This window comes from Crocuta crocuta, unplaced genomic scaffold (assembly GCF_008692635.1).
Source record: "Crocuta crocuta isolate KB4526 unplaced genomic scaffold, BGI_CrCroc_1.0 scaffold383, whole genome shotgun sequence".
Taxonomy (NCBI): Eukaryota; Metazoa; Chordata; class Mammalia; order Carnivora; family Hyaenidae; genus Crocuta; species Crocuta crocuta.
The window spans coordinates 4,525,472-4,532,864 of NW_027531897.1; the positions used below are offsets into that span (position 1 = coordinate 4,525,472).

General features: G+C 36.7%; 1 pseudogene; it reads right to left on the reverse strand.

Moving 5' to 3' along the window:
• Positions 1-6,473: 6,473 nt before the first annotated feature.
• LOC144239520 (large ribosomal subunit protein eL38 pseudogene) lies at positions 6,474-7,005 on the reverse strand (annotated as a pseudogene).
• Positions 7,006-7,393: the final 388 nt, after the last annotated feature.

A 7,393-nucleotide genomic window follows, 5' to 3' on the forward strand; every position in this document is an offset into this window, starting at 1 on the left:
CAACAACAACAACAACAAAAAACTATAGACAAAGACATCCAGGAGAGAATGAAATACATTTAATCAAATTTAATCAAAGCATCCAGGAAGGAATGTCACCTTGTATGACCTTGTGGCTATCCTTTCCATAGTGGACCCTGTTTCAGTTGTGAGAATAACAGGTGCATAGCTATCTAAAGCACCTGAAAGCGGGGTTTACAAATACCCAGTTGTAGATGGGGAGATCTGTGTGTAAGCCTCTGCTAATTAATATATTCACTCCATTTTTCCTTAATAGAACTAAAAGAAATCTCTGAATCTAGATAGCCTTTAACATTTTAAAATTTAAATTTATTAAATTTTAATCATTTGTGCATAAGGCTATGTAGAATATCTCCAATTATTTTTTTTAAAGTAGCCTGAGATTGCCAAAGTATTGGTCAGTAAAAATTATAGTTTCTATTAAAAATTCCGACTAGTTTTAGCTGAATATTGGCATTATTTGAGTGGGTTCTTAATTTCAGTATCTATCTAAAATTAACTTTTTGCTTTCTTAATTGAGGAAAGCTACTTTTTTGGCTGGCTTTATGCTAAGTCCCAGTATAGAATTCTTAGGTAAAGAGGATGGAACAGTAGGCTTCACGGATTGGGGTCTCTGTCTCCTTTTCTCTACCCCTTAACCAAAATATAGGACATGGCAGAAACTCAATATTGTGATCTATACTATTTATTTACTCTACATATTATAGCGTACCTAGCAACAGAAGTTAACAAGAGGCTAAAAAAAGAGTGAGACCATCTGGAGAGGAAGCTTATAGAAAACTCTTTTTGGTTTTATAACATGTTTTACCCATGAGATTTTGTTTAAAAATCTTTACTGAGATAAGATAATTCAGATACCCTACAATGCATCCACTTAAAGTGTACACTTCACTGTGTTTTTACTGTGTTCACAGAGTTGTGCCACTATCCCCACAATCAGTTTTAGAACATTTTCATCACTCTCTAAAGAAACCCGGTAGCTATTTGCAGTCATTCTGTGTTTCCTTCTGGCCCCACACCCTCCCCCCACCCCCAGCTCTAGTCAGCCACTAATCATATTTCTGTCTCTATAGATTTTCCTTTTCTGTAGATGTCGTATAAATGGAATCATACAGTATATGATCTTTTTTACTGGCTTCTTTTGCTTAGCATGTTTTCATGTTTCATTTGTGTTGGAGCATGTATCAGTACTTCATTTGTTTTAACAGCTGAGTAATACTCCATTGTATGGGTGATAACACATTTTGTTATTGGCTCAGTTGATGGATATTTGGGTTGTTTCCACTTTGGGGTTATTTTGGGGGGGAATTTATGTACAAGTGTTTGTGTGGATATATGTTTTTATTTTTCCTGGGAATATACTTAGGGATAGAACTGCTGGGTCATATGGTACTTGTAATTTAACCATTGGAGAAACTGCTGGACTGTTTTCCAGAGTGGTGGTACCATTTTACATTTCCACCTACATGTATGAGGGTTTCAATTTCTCCATTTTCTTACAACACTTGTCTTTTTGATAATCACCTCTCTAGTGGATATGAAGTGGTATCTCATTGTGGTTGTGATTTGCATTCATGGCTTTTCATGTTGAGCTTCTGTTCATGTGGTTATATTTGAAGGCAGAAAAGTACACAGTACCGTTTAGTACATTTTACTAAGTTTTCAGCCAAAATGGTAAAATTTAAGTTCCGGTAGTAACTCTTGGCAGGAAAAAAATCTGCTTTTCCTAGTGACAGACCTGGGGTCTGAATAACTGAGGATTTTCCTAAAACATAGTATTTGACACTGAAGAATACAAGAATTTGCATACATGGAAATTTCTTAATTACCTAAGACAGGGAACATGCAAATGTTTGTCCAATAGCTATTCATTGAGGAAAGCTGACAAAGTCCTGCCACATGCCTGAAGCTGAGTTGATTTTGGCATTTGACTGAGTCTCCTTACTTGCCAACCCAATTACTGCTGGCAGCCAGGATGCCTTTTTAAGTGAGCTGACCTCCAGGCAAACAACAGCGCCTGTCGGATCTTTCAGATTAGTTTCACTGCTACAACCCCCATCAGACAGATCCCAAAGAGGGAAATGGAAAGCATCGCTGGGTGTAATTAGTATCATCTTCACCCTACTAAATCAACATGTTAATGTTTGGCTAAAATCCAGTTAACCAAGGTGAAGTCTAAAATACCATAAAATAATTTTTTTAAAATATTTTTTTATTTATTTCTAGGAGAGAGAGAGAGAGAGAGACAGCGTGAGCAGGGGAGGGTCGGAGAGAGAGGGAGACACAGACTCTGAAACAGGCTCCAGGCTCTGAGCTGGCAGTCAGCACAGAGCCCGACGCGGGGCTCGAACCCACGAACCGCGAGATCATGACCTAAGCGAAAGTCGGACGCTTAACCAAGCCACCCAGGCGCCCCTAAAATACCATAAAATAATTTTTAAGGCACTTTAGTTTTGACTTCACAAATTCATCCTGCTCCTAATATGCCCTCCTTCCACCAGGTCTTTATTCCAGGAAAATAAGTCAAAATAGCATTAATTCTTGCCTAATCCTAATTTCATACTATCCTATAAAATTAATGAAGAATTTATAAAAATGCCCTACTGTGTGCAAGATACTGTTTTTAGTATATGAACATTCAAAAAGAGAAATGACCCAGAATCACTTTGTAGCAGAGGAATTCTAAAATAAAGAAAAATTGCCTTAAAGATCAGAATATACATGGATGCCTCATAAATTCTATATCCACCCATCTGTATAACTTTCCTGGAGCAGATGACCAACATGAAAGGAGAATATTTGATAAGCTACAAGGTCAAGTAATCAAACTATAGGTTAAAGAAAAACTAACAGTCCAAATAAAGGAAGTCTAAAATCTGGGCTCAATGAAAATCATGTTGGAAATCCCTTTGGGGATATACGTAACAACACTTCGTATCAAGAAATAGACTACTCATATAAAAGAAACCATTACTGGCTATAGCTTCATCTTCTTAACTACACTAATTGTGGTAAATAAGCATTTCAACCTTTGGGGGCAAAAAAACCCTTATAGCACTTTGTAAGCACTTCACTTTAAACTGTACACACAGAAAGTCAGTTATATTATCTTAAGTTTCTCCAGTTTATTCTCTGTGTTAGCATCAGATTGGTTTGATGTTAAAACATAATTTACTCAACATACGAAAAACAACTGTGTTTCTATACACTGTCAATAAAGAATACAAAAATGAAATGAAAAGAATTCCATTTATAATAGCATCTGAAAGAATGAAATACTGGGGAATAAACGTAACAAAAGAAGTATGAGGTTTATAACTGAAAGAACAAAACACCTTAGAAGAACTAAGTACATAGTAAGATATCCTGTGTGGACGGACTGAAATAATTAACATTAAAATGGCAATGTTCCCTCAAATAACTCTGATTCAATGCAATCCATATAAATATCTCAGCCCTCTTTTTTGCAAAACCTGACAAGCCAATTATAAAATTCGAATGCAAATACAAGAGATCCAGAGTAGTCAAAAGAAACGTCAAAGACAAGAACAAAGTTCAAGATTCTCCCTACCCAACCTCAGAACTTCCTACCAAGCTCCACTAATCAAGACAGTGTGGTTTTGTGAATAAGTTTAGACATATAGACCAGTGGAACACACATGACTGTCAGGAAATAAACCATTTACAGTATATGATTTTAGACAAGGCTGTCAAGACATTTTACTGAGGAAAAATAATCTTTTCAACAAATGTTTTATTTACTTCCTATTTATTGAGTGCCTCTTGTGTAGTAGGTACAATTCTTGGAATTAAAAAATAGGTAGGGCATGGCTTCTAGCCAGAAGAAGCTCACAGTGCAGCAGAGTCCATATAGTTCTGTTACGTTAGGAGTTATACTGAAGTGGGTTTTAGTAAATGGAGAAGCAGGAGTAGAAGGTGTATGTGAGAAAGTGGGGTGGGTTTTGAAAGATGAGATAAGGCCAGCTTTGGGAAAATGTGTCCTAAATATTTGAGACCTTTCACTGTGGGTCAAGGGGAACTGTCATATAGTTTTAAGCAGGGGAGTGACATGATCTGATGTATATTTTAGAAAGCAACTGGTGGTGGTGCCAGTAGAGAATACGTACAGAGGGGCTGGAGAAGACGCACGCAGGACATAGTTCTCAGCTGTAATTGACACCAGTTAAAATTGGATTTCACTTGTATGTAGAGATGTTGTCAGAAATTTGTTTAGATTTGGTTGCAGAGGTCTTGTCAGATATCTTTCAATTGCTTTGAGACAAGAAATACAATATTTGGGGGCCAATTAAATCAGTCACTTAGTTATGGATTCAGTGTTCTGCAGAATTTATTAGTCTTGCACTTAATTTACACTTCAGTGTATTACCATTCATTGCATTTCCTGGATTTGATACTATGCTGTTTTTTTTGTCGGTCTACTTATTTTCTTGAAAAATAACTCCCATCTCCAATTTTATTTATAAGTAGACTAAAAATTACCATCTGATGAGTGAATTTGCACACTCGAGACATGTCTATGCTGTGTCAATCACAAAAGATGGTTGAGGTAAAGACAAATGTCTTTGAGCAAATCATATTGCCTATAATTGTGACAGGAAACACTAAAGAACAGGGTGGGGAAAAAAAGTAATAAACAATGGACAATTGCATAGGACTCTTGAATTGTATATGGTGAAATGTTCTAAACTTAAGGATTTTATTTTATAGCACTAGCCCAAGGAAGGATAGGCAACCTGTTTTAAACTTGTAGGGATTTGATTTAGTGGTACTTGCCAGACTAGAAGTTGTAAAGCATCAAGAAAATAAATACATTTCATCAGGACTATAAAGTTATTGAAAGTGTAGTCTGTGTTGAACCTTCTTACAACATGAGTTAGATCATATCATTTCTCTGCCTCAAAGTCTCCAGTGTTTTCCCATCTTCTCTGAGTAAAAGCCAAAATCTTTTCATGCTTTGTTCTCTGTTACCTTTCTGACTTTTACTGCTCCCCTTCTGAATATTTTGTTTCAGTAACTCAGGTCACTTTGCCAATGTGATTCCTTGAAAGAGAAATTCTTTTTGCGTCAGAGCTTTTGCACTTGCTGCATTTTTGCTGAGAATACTCTGCCAGATATCCAGATGACTTATTCTCTCACTGTATTCAAGGCTTTCCTCAAATTTACCTTTTCATTGAGTCACCCTTTACAAAACACAACTCTTAGATTTCATACCCCCTTCTTCCTGTCTAGCATTTATCACTGTCCAACATGCAGTATATTTAATGTATTTTTATTATTGTCTATCTCTTCCACTCTTGGTGAAACTCTATGAGGGCAAAGATTTTTATCTTTTATATTCCCAGCTTCTAGCATAACACTTGCTGTACACATTAGGTATTCTCAAATATTTGTGGAAGAAAGGAATGAAAAAGGGTATAAATTCTTCTGTAATGCCATTAAATTTACTGATATAATTTTCATCAGCTGTGAGGGCCTCTTCTGTTAATGGTCTGTGTCAGTTTAAAATGTCAAAACCCAAAACCTGGCAAACCACAAGAGACTCTTAAATACAGAGAACAAACCAAGAGTTGATGGGGGGTGGGGAAGAGAGGAAAGTGGTGATGGACGTGGAGGAGGGCACTTGTTGGGATGAGCACTGGGTGTTGTATAGAAGGCAATTTGACAATAAATTACATTAAAAAAACCAAAAAACTGAAAACCTGGTATATAACACCTGGCTCAAATAAATTACCTTTGCGTATATGTTGTTTTCTTCTTCTGATTTTTTTCAATTATCTTTGAACTAGAGGTAGGCACTGTGGCAGGTTGAACTGTATTCCTCTGCCAAAATTCATGTTAAAGTCTCAATGTCCAGAACTTTTGAATGGGATTTTATTTAGAAATAATGTTGGTGCTGACATTATACTAGAGTAGTGTGGGCCCATCAACTAGTATGACTGTGCCCTAACAAAAAAGGGAAGTCTGAACACAGACGTACATATGAGGAGAACATCATGTGAAGAGGCATGGAACTCAGGGATATAGTCTCCATCACTGCACTCTGAAGGACCCAACACTGAGGATATATTAACCTTGGACTTCTGGCCTCCAGAACTGTGAAAAAATAAATTACTGTTGCTTAAGCTAGTCAGTTTATGGTGTTTTGTTATGGCTGCTCTAGTACATGAATACAGGCATTCTCACATCTCCTTGTTGAGAATCATTCGTAAAGAACAATAATCCATTAATTTGAATTGAAAGGTGCAATTGATGTGGTAATTTGTTTCCCACTTATGTCTTCAAAAATGTTTTTAAAATACAGAAAAAATATTAAAGAAGAAAATAAGAATCTCTCTGTATGTAACGTCTGAAATAGAAATGGTCATTTTTTTCAGATTTTTTTTTTAATTTTTAAAATTTTAATATAGTTCAAGTCAGTGTGCCGGGTCCTCTCAGCTCTTTACTCCCAAACCTGGGGGCAGCAACTGCTTCAGTTTGTCTGCCTTCTCCTGGTCTGTGATGACCAATGTGTAAAGGTATCTGTTGCAGCGGACTTTAAACTTCACGTTATCCTTATTTTTATTGATCTTGACGGACTTGGCATCCTTTGGCTGGGCCGTGAGCAGGAAATCCTTGATTTCTTCAATTTTGCGAGGTATGGTGAGAGGGGCGCAGGCAAGCTCGCCGCCAGCATGGCAAGCGGCAAAAAGGAGGCCAGAAAAAGCTCAGATGTTCTTTTAAAAAATATTTCACATACAATAGATGCACAGGAAGTTGCAAAAATAGTACAGAGGGATCCCTTATACATTTTCTTGAGTTTTCCCCAAAGTTAAATTTTACATAATTATAGTACATGATCAAAACCAGAAAATTATTACTGGTATGGTCTGTGCATACGATTCTGTGCCATTGTTCTGCACGTGTAAATCCGAATAACCACCACCACATTCATGTCCTACCTCCCACCACAGAGGTCTCTGTCATGTTACCCCTTACAGTCAGACCCATCCCTCTCCCTCTCACCATCCTTAATCTCCAACAACCAATACTCTTGTCTCCATCTCTATAATTTGTTCATTTTGATGATACTTCAAAAGTGGTAACATAAATAACATGAATTTTTTGAGATTGGCTTTTTTACTTAGCATACTGCCCTTGAGATCTATCCAAGTTATTACACATACCAGTAGTTCATTTCTTTTCATTACTGTGTAGCATTCTACAGTATAGATGAGCCACAATCTGTGTAACTGTTCACCAATGAAAGACATTGTCATCCTTTTCAGCTTGTGTGTAGGTGTTTGTATGTCTGTAGATTGTCAGTTTCTTGAGGTAATGCTGAGAATGCAGTTGATAGAATGTATGGTAAATG